We start from the raw sequence: 17,570 nt of genomic DNA, 5'->3' as shown, positions 1-17,570 counted from the left end.
GTTAATTCAGTTTATGTGTGTGGAGCTAGAAAAAGATCACAGGGAATTGAGGAAAAATGAAAGTGTTTCTACCCACCCTTCTGTAGTCCGAATACAAACTGTCGCAAAAGCCCTTGGACCTAAGGATATAGAACGACTCTCTGAGAGTTTACCCTCACCACGTAAACAGTTTTCTGAATTTAGAAGGGCATTGATCAGCAAAATTCGTCTATATGACATGTCGTTAACAGAAGTCACACAGTTAATGTCACAAATTTTAACTGATTCTGAATTCAACAGTTTTGAATCTGCGGTGACTTCTGAACTACAACATGCCAGTAGAGGCGATATGAGAGAAGGTGTTTTGAAAATCCTAAAGACTATCTTAGGACCCAAAATAGACTGGTCTAGAGTTACTAGCTGTGTACAAAAGAAAGAAGAAACGGTAAATGAATATACTGAACGGTTTTGTCAGTCAGCCATAACTTACAGTGGAATAGTGGATGATTCCGAAAGTGTGCTCGATGACAAAGGACCACTAATTCGTATCTGGTCAGATGGCCTTGTAGCCGAATACAGAAGAGCTTTGCCATTCCTAGATCTAACTTGGTCTAACAGAACTCTCAGAAGTAACGTTGACAGGTTAGCTGCATGGGAAAGAGATGCTGATGTTAAAACCAAAGTGAGAGTAGCAGCAGCAGCTACATTTAGCACAGCAAAACAAGAAAACAGGTGGTCTAAAAAATAAGGGAGCTGCCACTATTGTGGAAGATTAGGACATTGGGAGAAAGAGTGTAGGAAGAAATTGCAAGATACAAAAAGAAATGCTATGCATAATTCTGCTCCTTCTCAGCCTGCTTACAACCCGGAAGCAGTTCCGCAAGTGTCCACTGAAACTTTAGGACAGCTTGTTCAGGCTCTTTTAAGAGCACAAAAAGACCAGGAAAAAAACTAATTGTTGGGGCTGTGAGTAGCTACCTTACCCCTGTAATACATCATAATGACACAAGAATTTTTGTGAAAGGTAGCATACAAGAGAAAGAAATTGATTTTTTGCTTGATACAGGTGCAGAAATTACCATAATTCCTACAAAATTGGCTAAAGGTTTAGACATTCCGTACAAGAAAACCAAATTTTCTTTAACTGGCGTAATAGGTGAAGATTCTGATTTGTATGAAACCCCGCCCATAGATGTACAATTTGGCCCAAAAACTCTGACTACAAAATTGTTATGTGCTCCATTAAATACAGGTGCAATTTTAGGCATGGATCTCCTGAGACAAATACATCTAACTTTAGACGTGTCCTCAGAATCTGCTAGCATTCAAATTTCCTCAGCACAAGTTTCTACCAATAATGTAATCCCTCCAGAGTATGCTTTCTTACAGAATCATCCAATTTGGGCTAAAGACAAGGATGATTGTGGTTTGTTGACAGGTGTAGAACCAATAAAATTGACGGGGACTCCACCTCCGGTCACCAAACAATATCCGATCAATAAGGAAGCTATACAGGGGATCAAACCTATTGTAGAAAAGTTGCTGACGCAAGGAGTGCTAGTTAAAACCAACAGTCCCTGTAACTCACCCATTTGGCCCATCAAGAAATCCAATGGGACATGGAGACTTACAATAGACTACAGAGTAGCCAATAAAAATATTGATAAAATCACCCCTCTAGTGGCAGATCCTTCCACAATTTGTAATGGCATACCATTAGAGAGTAAGATTTTTTCAGTAATTGATATGTCTAATGGATTCTTTTCTGTACCGTTGCACTCTGACAGCCAGCCATGGTTAGCTTTCACAGTTGACTATGAGCAATACCAGTGGACACGTTTGCCACAGGGATTTCAAAACTCCCCAACCATATACCATCAGGCTGTCAGACGTGATTTGTGTGACCCAGAATGTCCGGTAAAACAGTCCACTATGATCCAATATGTCGATGATATTTTGATTTCCTCAACAGATCACGAAGTACATCAAACTGAATTGGCATCATTGTTGGACTATTTGCATAAGAAAGGACACAAATGCAGCTTTCACAAAGCTCAAATTGCTAAAAAGCAAGTCACATTTCTGGGTCAAACAATTGGTGCAGGAAATAGATCCATTACACAGGATCGAGCGGCTTCAGTCAAAGCCATACCCCCGCCTACTACCATTAAAACACTCCGATCATTTTTAGGAACAGCAGGTTACTGTAGACCTTGGATTGAAGACTATGCCTCAATTGCACAGCCGCTCTATGACTTGTTGAAAGGCCATGGTAAAGATTCTGATACTGTTTGTATGGAAGAATGTCACCTCAAAGCGTTCAATGATTTGAAGAGAGCACTATGTCAAGCACCAGCATTAGGAATTGCCCAAACTGATAGACCATTTGTGCTTTATGTCCATGAACATTTAAGCTTCATGACTGCATGTCTAATGCAAGATCATGGGGGCAGTTTACGCCCAATTCATTACTATTCTGGTAAACTTGACATAGTAGCTCAAGGTATGGGCCCATGCCTCAGAGCAGTACAGGCAGTGCATCTAGCGCTTCAGGCTTCATTAGGAATGGTGTTAGGACAGTCTGTAAACGTAAGATGTCCGCATGCAGTGTCCGCATTAATGAATCAAGCAAAAGTCACTTCTGTCACTTCCTCTCGCTGGGGAAATTGGTTAGCAACTCTCACAGCCCCGAATATTGTCTTACAGCGTGCACCTGTCACGAATCCGTCCTCATGTATGATGTCTGCTATGACTGAAGTTTTGTTAGAGGATGAAGGAGAAATGACACACGATTGTGTTACGCTTACATATACACCTATGAGTGAAATAAAAGAAACTCCCACAGAGAATTCAGAATTTGAGTTGTTTGTTGACGGTTCAGCTCAAGTAATTGAAGGTAACAGACGAGCAGGTTATGCAGTAACGTCCACCACGGAAGTGTTAGCTTCAGGACGTCTTCCAGATCATTTTTCAGCTCAAGCTGCAGAACTAGTAGCCCTAACAAGAGCATGCACGCTAGCTTCAGGATCAGTTGCTAATATCTACACAGATTCCAGATATGCTTTTGGGGTAATTCATGATTTTGGTGTCATTTGGCAAACCAGACAGTTTCTAACTTCTGCTGGATCCCCCATTAAGCATGCTGAATTAGTGAAAGATCTAATGTTTTCCATGAAACTTCCAAAGAAATTAGCAGTGATCAAAGTGAAAGCACATCTCACAACTAATACTACGGAAGCTAAAGGTAATGCTCTTGCTGATATGGCAGCTAAACAGGCATGTTTCTATGCAACTGTACAAGTGTGTTCAGGTAGTGCAGCACAGAAGACAATTATGCCTCCTGAATCAATAATTGATCTGTACAAAGACGTTCCTCTGTATGAAGCATGGACATGGTTAGACAAAGGAGCCACAGTGGATTCATCTGGTTGCTGGACCAAAGGGGGAAAGTATGTCGCTCCCGAATCACTGCTGCCATATTTGGCTCAACAAATACACAGTTTAGGTCACAGTGGTCCAGCAACGATGAATCACAGGTTCTCAAATCAGTGGTGGAATCCAAAATTCAGAAATGTAGCCACAGAAACAGCCAAGAGGTGTGTTACATGTCAGAAAAATAATGATATACCAGCAGCCACTACACCAGCAGCACATACCCCAGCTCCACCAGGACCATTTCGTCACCTGCAAGTTGATTACATATCATTGCCTCGTTGTAAGGGAAAAACTGATGTTTTGGTAGTAATAGACAAGTTCTCAAGATGGGTAGAAGCTTATCCAACAGGGCGTGCTACAGCTGCACATACTGCTAAATGTCTTGTCACTGATTTCATTCCCAGATGGGGATTACCAGATTGGATTGACTCAGATCAAGGTACACACTTCACAGGACAGATAGTCAAGGAAGTGTCTAGAATGTTGCAGATTAAGTGGAACCTCCACTGCCCCTATAGGCCACAAGCATCAGGACAGGTTGAACGTGCAAACAGAACAATCAAAATCAGGCTAAGCAAAATGCATCAGGAAGGAGTACCATGGGTTGAAGCGTTGCCAGCAGTACTGTGTAGTATGAGAGCATCACCTAACAGAACAGTAGGACTGAGCCCTCATGAGATTATTACTGGACGCCCCATGCAGATGCCAGGTGTGATTGATCTTAGAAATGCTGATGTACACATTACCTCAGATGCCCTGATTGCTTACTGTGAAAACCTAACAAAGGCGGTACAGAGTGCCAGAGGGAGAGTTGAGTCATGTTGGCAGACTTCACCAGAAGGGGGACACACAATCATCCCAGGTCAATGGGTCATGATAAAGTCATTCAGAAATAAGCCATTAGAACCAAAGTGGCATGGGCCACATCAAGTGATGTTGATTACAGCCGCTGCAGTATTGTGTGAGGGAAGGAAAACCTGGACTCATTGGACACACTGTAAGGTTGTTCCCCCACCAACAGGGATAGGTTAGGACACAGAACCAGTGAGGAGCCCCGGGAAGAACCGAATGCAGTAGGCTTCGGGGGTTAACCCTTGGGTGAAAACTTCCCTCATAGGCCCTATCCTAGTCCATCCTTACCTCACTGTTCTTTAGGTGTCAAAGGTTTAAGAAATAGGGAAAGAGGAAATCAACAATAGCAGACTCAGAAAAAGTTCACAATCCTAGTGTTTGAACAAATACTGCTCTACTGTCTTTTGTTTTTTTTTCTTTCTTATTCTGTGCAGACACCACTTGATGACAGTCCGGGACCCATACGCACCAACCTCCTCACCTGCGTATGAAGCCACAACCTCCAGAAAACAACTAGACTCACTGGCGAACCAACTATCACGAAAGAAAGAAAAAAAAAAATACACAACGCAGAGACTCACATACGAAACCTTCAATCATCCATCAACATGATCAAGATTGTCGTTCTACTAAGCATCATGGACATCGCACAAAGTGTGGACTCCAGAAACAACATATTCTTAGAGCTAATGAATATGTCAAGAAATGCCTTGTTTGCTGGAAAGGACGTTTGCATGCCACACGCACCTTCAGTAGGAGCAGGAATCCCCTGGGTGGCACACCCTATCTCCAAATGTGACACGTGTACCTTATTCAATCATCATACCAGTGAATTATACAACAAGGATACATGTCACAATACAACAATTCCTCCAGCTTCTCCGTGTTGCATTCCAGGACTACCATCCTGCAACCTAACTTCAGCTACTCCCATCATGACAGATCTACTCCTGCCAATGATGTTCTATTGGTGCATGGAAAATTATGCTCCAGCATCGACTCCACTGGGGGAAATTCCTTGTGAACGTTGCAGCTTTGTGATTGAAAGAGGAGCAGAATCCCACGTGTATGTTACTACAACAGATAAGAAAGAGGAAAATGACTTAACAGAGTGTTTCTCCAGAAACCCATCCCTACCAATTTTTTTTGAAATAAATCAGTTGTGTATGATCTCTCCACCAACTGACACTTTTTGGTTATGTGGAACTTCTGTCTACAGCATCCTCCACAGCCAATTTAACGGAAGGTGCACCCTGGTTTATATTCTACCAGCTATCAGAGAAAATACACACTCCACCCCAAGCTCCCCACAGCTACAAAATTCAGCTCCTACCACTAACGAAGCAGATGGCTGCATTCCAGGACTCACTTGTGCACAAACATGGTGGTCAAGAACTCTTGGAGCATTAATACCATCTTATGGTGTCATGCAAGCCCTTGATCAAGTCAGAAGCTTATCGAATTCTGTACAGAAATTGGCCAATGATACGGCTTGGGCCCTTGGTAACATCACGGACACTCTCGCTTCGCACAAGATAATGATCTTACAGAACAGAGTGGCCTTGGATTACATTCTAGCAACGCAAGGAGGAGCCTGCACCATCATCGGACCTGAGTGCTGCACCGGGTTAATGGATCCAACAGAGAACTTGAACAAAATCCAACAAGACATTCTTGATCTTTCAGCAAAATTACACCAGATGACTGAAGTTAATTTTTCATGGTTCGGAAACTTGATTGGGAAACCCTGGCTGTGGATAAAGGAAATAGCAATTCTGCTGTTATTTCTTCTAATAGCATACTATCTATGCGTCCACAGTATCAAGTGTTTCATTCAACAAATGACTCACGCCCCTCACAAAGAAATGACAGTTCCAAACAGAAAAGACTATTACCCTTAAGAACTTCACGGACCCTAAATTTGCATGTTTGTTTCTGTGTCAGCATGCAATTGCAGAAACAGCAACACAGAAGCATGAGCCTGTAATGATCACAAGTTACAAGAATTTAACTTTTAAGTGTCTAAATTTGTATTTTGTGAGAGTTATTTAGAACTCTCAAAGGGGGAAATGTAGGATTACAAATTTATTTAAATGTTTAATTTAGATTTCCAATACAATAGTATTTTATATTGAGAAAGTTTATAAATGATGAGACCAGGAAATCTCTGCAAATGGTAGGGGTTCCCAGCAGGATATTCCTGACTGTCCCATCTCATTACGAGAAGGCTAGGCTTTTCCTGTTCTCATTGTTTTACGGGGTGAAGAGTCATGCTGAGCAAGTTTGAACACCTGTTATTTTATTACTGAGACCATTTGTCTCATCTCAGTACGAGAAGTCTATGTCTTTCCTGTTCTCGTGTCTCGGAGTTCTCATCTCAGTACGAGAAGTCTATGTCTTTCCTGTTCTCGTGTCTCATGCTGAGCAGGTTCCACAATCTGTATACCTTATTTACATTTGCTTTGTTTTCAGAGAAGTCTCCACCTATATGCAATCCCTCCCCCTTGAAATGTATATAAACTACAATGTAAAGTTCCCTTAGTTAGACTTGATTGAGATGACTACAGCGACGAAATAAAGAACTTATACCTCAACAATCTCCTGGTCTGCAACTCTATCTTTTCTACACTTGAGAAGAAGAAGTTCACAACACTGGTAACCGGCCCAGTACTGTTAACCAGTTTAGATCTTTACAAAAACCAGTTAGATATGATGGTTGCAACAAAGTCCAACTCACTCCATATGGTGAAACTGATTTCTCTACACCTTTAGAGGTGTACCCTACACAAGTAATTCAAGCTAGGGAGAAGGTCAGCCTTCACCACCTCTAACCTACCCCACAAGGATAGCCCCCTTGAGTTCCACCTCACTATCTTCGCCTGGACTACCTTCAATCTTGCCTCCCAATTCTCCTTTGCACTATTCCCTCTCAAGAATCTGACCCCTAGGATTATCAGCCCGTCTGCACAAATATTATAACCTCCTTTTGCCTTTGTTTTATCATCCCACAGTCCAAAAAACATAACTGAGGACTTACCCACGTTAACACGTGCCCCAGACACCTTGCAAAACCCCTCTAGAATTCTGCCAACCACCTCAAAATCTGAACCAGAAGACAGAAACAGGGTTGTATCATCTGCATAAGCAGCCACTTTGGCACATATTCCCCCTCCTCCAGGCAAATGAACGCCTCTGAAAGAAGGCGCTGTTCTCAGTGCCGCCAGCAGAGGTTCCAAAGACAAAACATAAAGCAGGGGAGACAAAGGGCACCCCTGCCTTACTCCCCCTAGCTGCTCCACCTTTTCTGAAAAATGACCATTTATCCCTATTCTACTAAAAGCCTTACTGTAGAGCAATTTAACCCAAGCCCTGAAGACTGTCCCAAACCCCAACCGCTTCAACATGGCTTCAAGGAAGGTATGACTAACCCTGTCAAAAGCCTTCTCCTGGTCTAAACTCAAGATAGCTAAAGGAAGCTGACGTTGTTCTGCCCAACTAATTATGTCTCTGACTAGAGCCAAATTCAAAGATATTGACCTGCCTGGGACCCCACATGTCTGATCTGCCTGAACAACCGACCCTATAACCCTTTTCAACCTTACTGTCAGAACTTTGGCCAGAATTTTGTAATCAGTAGTTAGTAAGGTAATTGGCCTCCAATTCCCCAATTCTTCCTTCAACCCTTTCTTATACAGTAACGACACCAGCCCTGTTCTCATTGTCGCTACCATCTCACCTCTTCTAAGGCATTCCTCGTACACTCCCACAAGTTCATTTCCTATCCACGGCAAAACCATCTCATAAAAAGCAGCCGGAAGGCCATCACATCCCGGAGACGTGCCCTTTTTAAGAGAAGACACCGCCGAGCCAACTTCTTGTAAAGTCAGAGGCCCTTCTAGCGCGGCTCTCTCTTCTTCCTCTAAACCCCCTTCCAAGACCTCCAAAAAACTCCTCATATGCTGTAACTGAAGGAGTTCTGTTACTAAATAAATTCCTATAAAAACCCTCCGTTACATCCAGCATCCCCTTTACCGAAGTTTGCACCTCCCCTTGACCCCTCAGACCCTCTATGTAACTTTTCCTTTGTCTGGCTCGCACTGTGGCAAAGAAAAAACTGATTGGCTTTTCATCATAGAGTCGTTTTCGGACACTTGACCATTGCAAGAAAGACTTAGCCTCTTCCCAAAAATGTTTTTTAAGTCATCCTGCAAATCTCTAGCCCTGGCCCATCCCTCAGCTGACCCTAATGCACCTTCTGTCCAAAGAGCTTGAAGCTCTTCTGACCACTTGCTTATTTTTCCCCGCTTTCTTCTAGCCTTCTCCCTTCCCCAATTACGGCAGAAAAAGGCTACTCTCTCTTTGAACCCCTCCCACCAATCCCCTTGTGACTGAAACAAACCTTGCAAATTTTTCCATCCAGCCACCAAATTAAAGAGCGCAGTACAAAAAACTTCACTCAAAAAGGAAGTATTAAAACCTCCACACACCCCTCCCCCGCTCCTCCCCTCCTACTTCCAACCATACTCCCACCATACAGTGGTCTGAACACCACATTGGTGCTTGCGTGTAATTAAACACCTTAATGTGTGACGGCACAAAAATATAATCCAAACGTGCCCCCACCTGTCTGCTGTTTTGCCAAGTGAAAATGGGATCCCGCCCCCCCGCCCCTCGGAAGGAGTCACGTAGCGAGAACCCTGATGTCAAAAGAGCCAGCAAACTACCTGAACCATTGTCCAAAGACACATTAAAATCCCCTCCCTGTCACCCAAATTACTCGGTGCATAAACATTGATAAAGCGAAAAGCAATCCCTCTCCACCTCACATCCACAACTACTATCCTCCCTGGGATGATTACAATAGCAGACTCAATAACAAAATCCCATGAGTAAAATAAAATAAAATACCCACCTCATCCGCATTGACGTTCCCCACTCCCCAAAAAGAAGGCCCCATATCCCACTCTGCAGAAAAAACAGTAATATCATTTTTGTCCTTTAGATGGCATTCTTGCAAAAAAACAAACATCTAGAGGTAACATTTATAAAGAAAGGAAAATTGCAGTCCTTCTTTGTGTCATTTTTAAACCCCTTACATTCAAGGTAGCCATCTTTAAACATATCATTTAAAAAAACACCTAATAGGAAAAAAGAAAACCAGACTGCTTCCCATCCCAATGTCACAAGCTCCCCTTTTGCTCAGAACATTTTTTCCCCCTACCTTTCCCCTTCCCAAAAACTTCAGTCCATTCAGTACCTTCCACATTGACATCTTCCCTCCCTCTTCCCTCATCCTCCTGCAAAATCGACATTACTTTTTCCAACACCCCTCCACTTCTTCTTAGTAGCAATCCTACTTTCTTCTATAAAACCCTCCACAATGTCCATCTCACCTCCACCCTCATCTCCCTGGGCTCGGTTGAATTCCAGATCCTGAGCCTGGACCTTACTGCATTTTCTCTCTCTATCACCAGTCATGTGATCGAAAAGCTTCTGTCTTCTCATGCCTTGTCCCAGCTTCATTGTGTCGTGTTGCCCCTGTCCAGTAACTTCCATTGGCTGGAGCTCCTTTTCATCCCCCGCTGACTCCCCCAACCCCTGTCCATTCTCCTCATAAATGCCACACAGGACTTCTGCCACATCGAACTCTGACCATACTTGCGAAGAACCAATCTGAAGCTCCACCTCTTCTTCAATCCTTTTCTTTTCCACCTCATCTCCATTCCTTACTTCAGCTGCCTGCACTCTCACAGTAGCTTCACCAACACCCGCATTTGAAGGGCCCGCCTCCTGGCTGTCTCTCGCCACAGGAACACTTGATAATAGACCATCAAAATCAGCCTGTAGATCTTGTCCCTCTTTGAACAGGCTGGCATATGTTTTTTTCCGCTTAGGGCATACCCGGAACAGGTGGTCCAATCCTCCACATAAACTGCATTTCTTAGGTTCCGGACAAGCTATTGCCATGTGGTCTGTCGATCCACAAAAGCGGCATCCCTGGCCTGCGCATTCTGCTTTCACATGACCCTGTGCGCCACACCTCCTACAGTACACCGGCTGAGCTGGATAGTGCAAAAAGCCCCTGTTTGAACCAATGAAGAAGGAACCGGGCGGATGCACTAATCCTCCTTCAACAGCTGGGTCTGCACGCAACTTCACCAGGTATCTTCTCTTTCCTGTCCATATACCAAAACGATCTTTCAACCGCTCACCACCTTTCACAGTCTCACAGTACCTGGCCAAGAAGGTCAAAACATCACCATCTTCCACAAAAGGATTGTAGAGGTGGATCGTTAAGGGCAGAAAATCTTGAGCAAAAGCCGGGAAAAGCTGTATGCCACTCAAACGCTGATGATCTTTTTTCTTCTCCCAAGCTTCATAAAAGGCAGTCTCTCAATTGAAAAAAAGTCAAATCCATGAAACCAGAAGTCGAAAAATCTTGCAAACAGAAAATTAAAGACGCTGAAATCACAAAAACTTCCCTTAACAGCTCAGTCACCACAAAATCTCTTCCAAATCGTTTCTTAACATCCATCGGTGCATCTTTCTTGACCTGAAAGCGCACTGTGTTCTTTAGCCGCACCAACATGGTCGGCAGTGGAGCATCCTCTCTGGAAACGCCCATTCTGGTCGATCGCACACTTGATCTTAGCCAAAAGGCCGAGAAGCGATGACACAATGATGCAGAGGCGGGGGAGCCGTCAAAGGCCACGCCCACCTGGGCCGTGGCGAGAGGGTCTAAAGGTCGCCAACAAACAAGCTCAGCTCACAGCAATACAAGCTCAGCTTGACTGTTGACACCGAAAATGGATCACAGCAAAGCGCACAACACGACCCTTTGGAGTGCAACATGGGATTTTGGACCAACAAACATTCTGCCCTAAAAGTGAGCGGGCAGACCAAAGCGTACGTCGTAGAGACTTGAAACTCTTGAGGGATGGTAGTACCCGCCCGGTCTACAACATCACCAAGGCTCGGCCCAATCGGCCCCAAGGTGGCGCTGCAGCGATCAGAAGTACGAAATGCCTCGTAACTCCTGAACCGTCCGTCGCAGACCCAAGTGTCTTACATCACCGGAATCCTTGGCTCGGGCCGAAGAAGACGCAGGCCTCGGATTCGATGGTTGCGCTGGCGAGATTTTCGGGTATTTGGGATTTTGTGAAAAAGCTACTTTTGCCATCTGGTCAAAAGTCAGGTCTTTCGCCCGATCTGACCCAAACCGGTGCAGAAAGATTCCCTGGAGTCTGATTGCCGACAGCGATGGGGAAAAAAGTCGGAATTTCGATTCACGTTGGCGAAGGGACGCCAAAACGTTGGGAGTGGGCGAGGGGGCTTTACTTAAATGGCCATAACTCTCCAACAGAATGAGACAATTACACCCAAGTCGGTACACCTGTGCACGGGCTCAGCCTGTGCTCAGATGAAAAGGGATGTGGCGACTGGCCACTTGGTGGCGCTGTAAACAGTAAAAACAACAACATGAATACGGCCATATGTCAGGTGATTTTTCACACATGCACAAGATATTCATACCACATGATAGAACTCCTCATTCGGAACAACTTTGCTTCTAGGACCACTGCTGCCAATCAAAGCGCTGGTTGAATAATGGAGATTATTTGAAGAATGATGAAAAAAAAACTAAAAAACAGCCCTACTTTTGCAGACTGGTCCTAGGTTGAGAGTTTTACATCTCTCGATCAACCACTGCAGTTCAATTCTCTGGACTTCCTAGGTCGTTAACTACCAGAAGAAGAGGAACTCGAACAATCTGCTCTTTTAACCAGTGTGTCCAGGGGAGAGCGCGAACGCAGTCCCCCACTACCATAAATTATGCAGTCGAGATTCCCACATTTGGGGAATTCGCAGGGGTCAGCACAACCGGAGTGCAATGGCCGAGCCTCGCCCTGGGTGAACCACCTTCCTGATCATGGTGTCTCCCCTGCCAGGTAAGTATGAATTCCCAGGCCTCCCGTCAGAGGCACCCTGTCCCTCTCCGCAATCCTCACCAACGGTCGGACAATCAAACACACACCTGATTCAACTCATCAGCTCATTCGTAAAAACTCCAAGAGATAAGAGAGAGACATCAAAAATCTGCAGCGTCGGGCTCTTTTGCTGTTGTTGTTGTGGATGATGTTGTTTTCATGCTCCGGATCCATGAGCCAAAAATCAATTTCATACGCGGTCACCGGATAGTGGACGAATCAGATGTTAAACGAGATAAGAACAGAGTTGTTGTTTTTTTTCCCTCTCACACCACCATTACCTGTATAGCATATGATCACCTACAACACCTTTAAAGCACCCATACACAGCAATATACGTTACTTCCATTAACACCTGCTGCCACACAAGACTAAAACATCTCTTTCATTTAACACAGTTTTGGGGGGTGCACCGTTCCCAGAAGTACTGCAATACCGGGTCGATGCGTGGAGTGGACGGAGCAAGCCCCTGTTCCATCTCCCAGTTCCAAAAATCAATTTAATATATGGTGCCCGGGTAGGGCACGTATCAGATATTAAACTGATAAGAACAGATTTTTTTCTTTCGAAAAAGTTTTATTGTCACAAGTTTTCATTCCATGTTTTCCATTTACATTTTTTTATAAATCAAGTATTTATTTACACATCTTAAAACAACAAAAACAAACAAATAAAAAAGACACAATTTATAGTTAAAAATCAATTATTGATTGTGTGTTGTGTAAAAGTCTATGTATGTTAATATTTGTGTTGTTTTAAAGGAAATGTAAATGGATTAAAATAAATAGGAATAAAACATAAAAACAATAAAACAATAAAACATGCCAAATAAAACATCTCTTGTAAAGGATCGAGGGTGAGTCCCTATCAAGATTGTCCATTCACTCCAGGTCTCCAGAACAGGCCCCAGACTCCCCGCTTCTGGTGCCCAGCGGAGATCCCCTCTCCTCCGGCCCGCTGGCCCGCTGTTCCCGTAGCCAGAGTGGTGAGGGTGCATCTACGGGCGGCCAGGTACGGTGGCGGCCGGGACCCTCTCCGTGTGACCCCGGCCCCCCCATCCGAATAACGACGTGCGGCCCACCCTGCAGCGTTGTTCTTATTCACTGCTCGCACGCGTGGAGGGGGACCGTCACGCGTTTCCCCACCAGCAGGTTTCTGGTGACCCAGATGGCATCCTTGATCACGTTTAGGGTGAGCCAGAGTGAGGCAAATGTTGGTGGTGTCAACTCCTGACCCACCCCCAGGATGGCGAGCTTATAGTCCACCTGGGCCCCACCCGCTGGCAGGCACGGGAAAAACAGGGGGCCGGTCTTGGCCCACAGGTCCCGCGCAGCGCCGCACTCCCAGAGCAGATGTTGAACGGTCTCCGGGGAACCACATCCGGACCGTGGGCAGGTGGAGTTTTTGGCCATGCCTCTGGAGTGCATAACCGCCCTGGCCGGGAGGATCTCATGAGCCACCATCCACGACAAGTCCTTAAGCCTGTTCTGGAGAGCTGGGTGGGCTGCGTTCCTCCAAACGTCTTTGGCCTCACCTAGTGTGAGGCCTGGAACCGGACTCACCGATTCTCGACCCTGCACAAGAGAGATGAGAGACTTGTGATTAGTTAAAATAGTGGCATCATTTGTTTCTAAAAGATATTTCTTTAAAAATTTCTTAATAAAAAGATGTTCTTTTGACAGATTAAAAGACACTGGACATTTAAGATCAACTGGTAAAATTTTCAAAGATCTTAGGTTCGACCCCATCCAGAATCGGGTCATGGCTGCTGTCTTGTGTTCTCTGGATGGGGTCAGGGCGTATTTAATGTGGAGGGCGGTGAAGCGGCTGCCTAAAAACAGGTGGGGGTCTGGGAGCCCTTTTCCGCCATTCTCTCTTTTTTTCTTCACCACTTCTCTTTTGAGTCGCTCCCACTTGGACCCCCACAGGAAATAAAACACTGCCCTCTCCAGGTAGATCAGGAAACTTCGTGGGGGACTAAAAACAGAACAGACAAGTAAAATCAGTGGTAAAATCACGGCTTTAAAAATTAAGATCTTGCCTTCAAACGTCAGATTTCTTAGTCCCCAAAAGCCCAGTCTTTGCCTAACTTTCCCTAACATGTCAGTCCAGTTTCCCTGTCCTCCACCCTCTCTGTCAAATTTTACACCTAAAATTTTCAAATTATTGTCTTTAAAATCCAAATCTAGTCCACCTGTGTCAACGTTCCCCCACGCCCCGAAGAGCTGGGCCTCAGACTTGCTCCTATTGAGCTTGGCGCCTGAGGCCCGACCGTACCAGTCAGTCAAGTCCATTGCTCTTCGTACCGATAAAACGTCCGTTGCTAAAAGGGTCACGTCGTCCATATATAAAACGCAGGTTGTCGTCAGTCCACTAGTCCCTGGAATGCCTAGTCCTTTAATCCATTTGTCCCTTCTCAAGATTTGTGCCAGTGGCTCTATGCAAGTCACATACAGGAGGGGAGATAAGGGACACCCCTGACGGACGCCGCTGTGGATATTGACAGCTTTGGATAAATGCCCGTTAACTACAATTCTGCTGACCAGACTGTTGTACAGCAGTCCCACCCAGGCTATGAACCGCCCTGGAAACCCCATTTTACCCAGTACCTTAAAAAGGAACTGGTGCGAGATGCGGTCGAATGCTTTTTCAAAGTCTAAATTTAGGACTACTAGCCGAAGGTTTCTGTCTCTCGCATAACAGATGGCATCTCTGATCAGCACCAGGCTGTCCGTGATCTTCCTTCCTGGCACAGCGCATGCTTGATCCGGGTGGATTACGTCCTCTAAAACTGTCGACATGCGTGTGGCTAAATTTTTGCTAAAAAGTTTACAGTCAACGTTTAAAAGAGTAATGGGTCGCCAGTTCCGTAAGTCCGTCTTGTCCCCTTTCTTATGTAAAAGTGAAACTATCCCTATTCTAAAGCTGTCAGGAACTCTTTCAAGAGTCTCATTCTTTAAAAACAGTCAGTAAGTCAAAAGCTAAAATATCCCAAAAAGTCAAATAAAACTCCAGAGGAAGTCCATCTGTGCCAGGGGACTTTCCTCGTTTAAAACTTTTAAGAGCTTTGTGAATTTCTAAAATGTTGAAATCTTGAGATAAAATTTTACATTCGCAATAAACTTTCTTTTCTAAAAACTCTAAAACTTCCCTTAACGTGTCATTGTGAACTTCTTTGAAGTAAGTTTCCTTTAAAATTTCTTTTGTGGTGTAAACCTCCCTCCCTCCACTTTTCAAAGCAGTGATTGCCCCACCCCGTGAAATAATTTTTTTAAAGAAATACCTGGTACACCTTTCACCTTCCTCAATCTCCCTCTCCCTGCTCCTTAAAATGACACCTTTGCTTTGAATTTCGGATAAAACTGACATTTCTTGCTTTATTTCTTTAATTTCTTCACTAAAATCGATCCCATCGTTTAAAAGATTCAAATATCTCTGTAGTCGTTTTTGCAGCCCCATCATGATTCGATTTAATCTGTTCTTTTTTATTTTCCCTATCTCTCTAAAAAATTGTCTCGTCCGTTCTTTTACCATCTCCCAACACTGTGCACGTGAGTCGTAAAAGTCTTGGAGGGTCTGCCATTGGCTGAACTGCTCCCTATACTCACTAACTACGTCTTTATCTTCAAAAAGGGAGCAGTTCAGCTTCCACAGTTCTTTTCTGCACTTGAGCATTGGGGAGCGAAACATCTGTTTCACTCCCACTCGTGGACACACTAACCTCAGACACGGTTACTAGGGAGGAAGCCATTTCCTCCTCTTCATCCTCCATACTGTCTTCTTTTTCAATTTCATTTTGAGGATTGGCTTCCTCCCCCTCACCAACTGCCAGAATTGACTCCGCCCCTGTGGCCGCCCCACTTCCTCCTTCCTGTCCAATCCCTGAGGCTGGCTGGGGGTTTGAATTTCCCGCCAAAACCTCGGGGCCCGCCTCCTCAATTGTTTGTTCTTTGGGTGGGGCGGCCATTTTGTTGCTTTTTAACTTGTTGGCAAAACTTTTAGGGCAGTCTCTGTAGAGATGGGATGATTCTCCACAGAGGTTGCACTTTCTGCCATTTTGGCACTCTTCAAAAATGTGCCCAATTTCTCTGCACTTCCTACACACTACTTCTTGGCATGCCTCGGCGAGATGTCCAAGTTTGCCACACTTGCGGCATAGCTTGGGCATCCCTTGGTAATGGATGTAGCCTCTATTCTCTCCCAACACAATCATAGAAGGTATTTGACTCAGGCCATGGTAGCTGTTGGGATCTGCCCATTGTTTAATGGGCACTCTCCACGCACAGCTCCAGATACCGTCTTCATCTAAAACCTTCACTGGTTGTCCACGAATAGAGCAATATCTTGCCAACCATACAGAAATATCTTCTCCACTAACTGTTTCATTAAACATCCTGACAATCACAACTTTCAGTGAATTATCAGTCAGTTTTTCCACAGTGAACATGGAGAAATTGGCTTTACACATTTCAAACCGAGTCCAAAAAGTACTTAGCAAGGAAGCAGAAGCAAAACTTCCTAGTCCTTTTTTTATTTATTTATTTTTTATTTATTTATTTATTTATAATTCATCACAGTTCAAATACAAAAAAACAAAACCAAAATACAAAATATCTACAAATTCCTGTTGTAATGTTAATAAAATACTGTTTAAGTTCCATGCAGCATTGAAGAAATCAACCGATCTTCAATATCTTGTCAAAGGGGGGGACATTTGGTATGTTCCATAACATTTTTGTCACATGGGTCTTAAGTGTCTGCATATCTCTTAAAATATGGTCCCCAATACATCTTAAGCTTGATTTTACCACTGATTTAGCCGGGATCTCATAATTCTGGAAAACACAAATATTTCTAGATTTCCATAACGCTTCCTTAAAGAGGTTTAAAATTGTCCACCAACGAATCCATTTATTCAAATGAGTCTCCTTTAGCTCTCCATACCAAATATCTCCCTCACTTGGCACTCTATAAAGATTTAACAACCATAGACGAATTAAATTCCATGCATTTTGGGCATATGAACATTCCCACAAACGATGTCTAATTTTCTCTTCTTCACCACAATTCATTCTAGGACACAGCGTGGCGCGGTTACAGTTTCTTTTCTTCAAAAAAACCCGAGTGGGTAAACAATTTTGTACAACCTGCCAAGCGATATCTTTATGACAGTTAAATAAAAAATCATCATTCACATTCCTCCAAACCTTAACACTGAAGGGGGTGGATTGGAATCCACTGCTGCTTCAATGTATATGTAATGATTGATTATAATTAAGGTATTAATCAATATTTTTCCTTCTAAATATCAAATGA

General features: G+C 44.0%; 1 non-coding gene and 1 pseudogene across 1 annotated transcript; both read right to left on the bottom strand.

Annotated features, from left to right (window-relative positions):
• Positions 1-12,059: 12,059 nt before the first annotated feature.
• Positions 12,060-12,223, bottom strand: LOC143726860 (U1 spliceosomal RNA). The gene has a single exon (XR_013199086.1). It is a non-coding gene; the product is annotated as a U1 spliceosomal RNA (small nuclear RNA).
• A 433-nt stretch (positions 12,224-12,656) lies between these two features.
• LOC143727265 (U2 spliceosomal RNA) lies at positions 12,657-12,832 on the bottom strand (annotated as a pseudogene).
• Between the last annotated feature and the right edge of the window lie 4,738 nt (positions 12,833-17,570).

Source organism: Siphateles boraxobius, unplaced genomic scaffold, assembly GCF_051911475.1.
Source record: "Siphateles boraxobius isolate OS27281-9 unplaced genomic scaffold, OSU_SipBor_1 77, whole genome shotgun sequence".
In the NCBI taxonomy this organism is placed as follows: Eukaryota; Metazoa; Chordata; class Actinopteri; order Cypriniformes; family Leuciscidae; genus Siphateles; species Siphateles boraxobius.
This window is presented reverse-complemented; position numbering and strand designations above follow the sequence as displayed.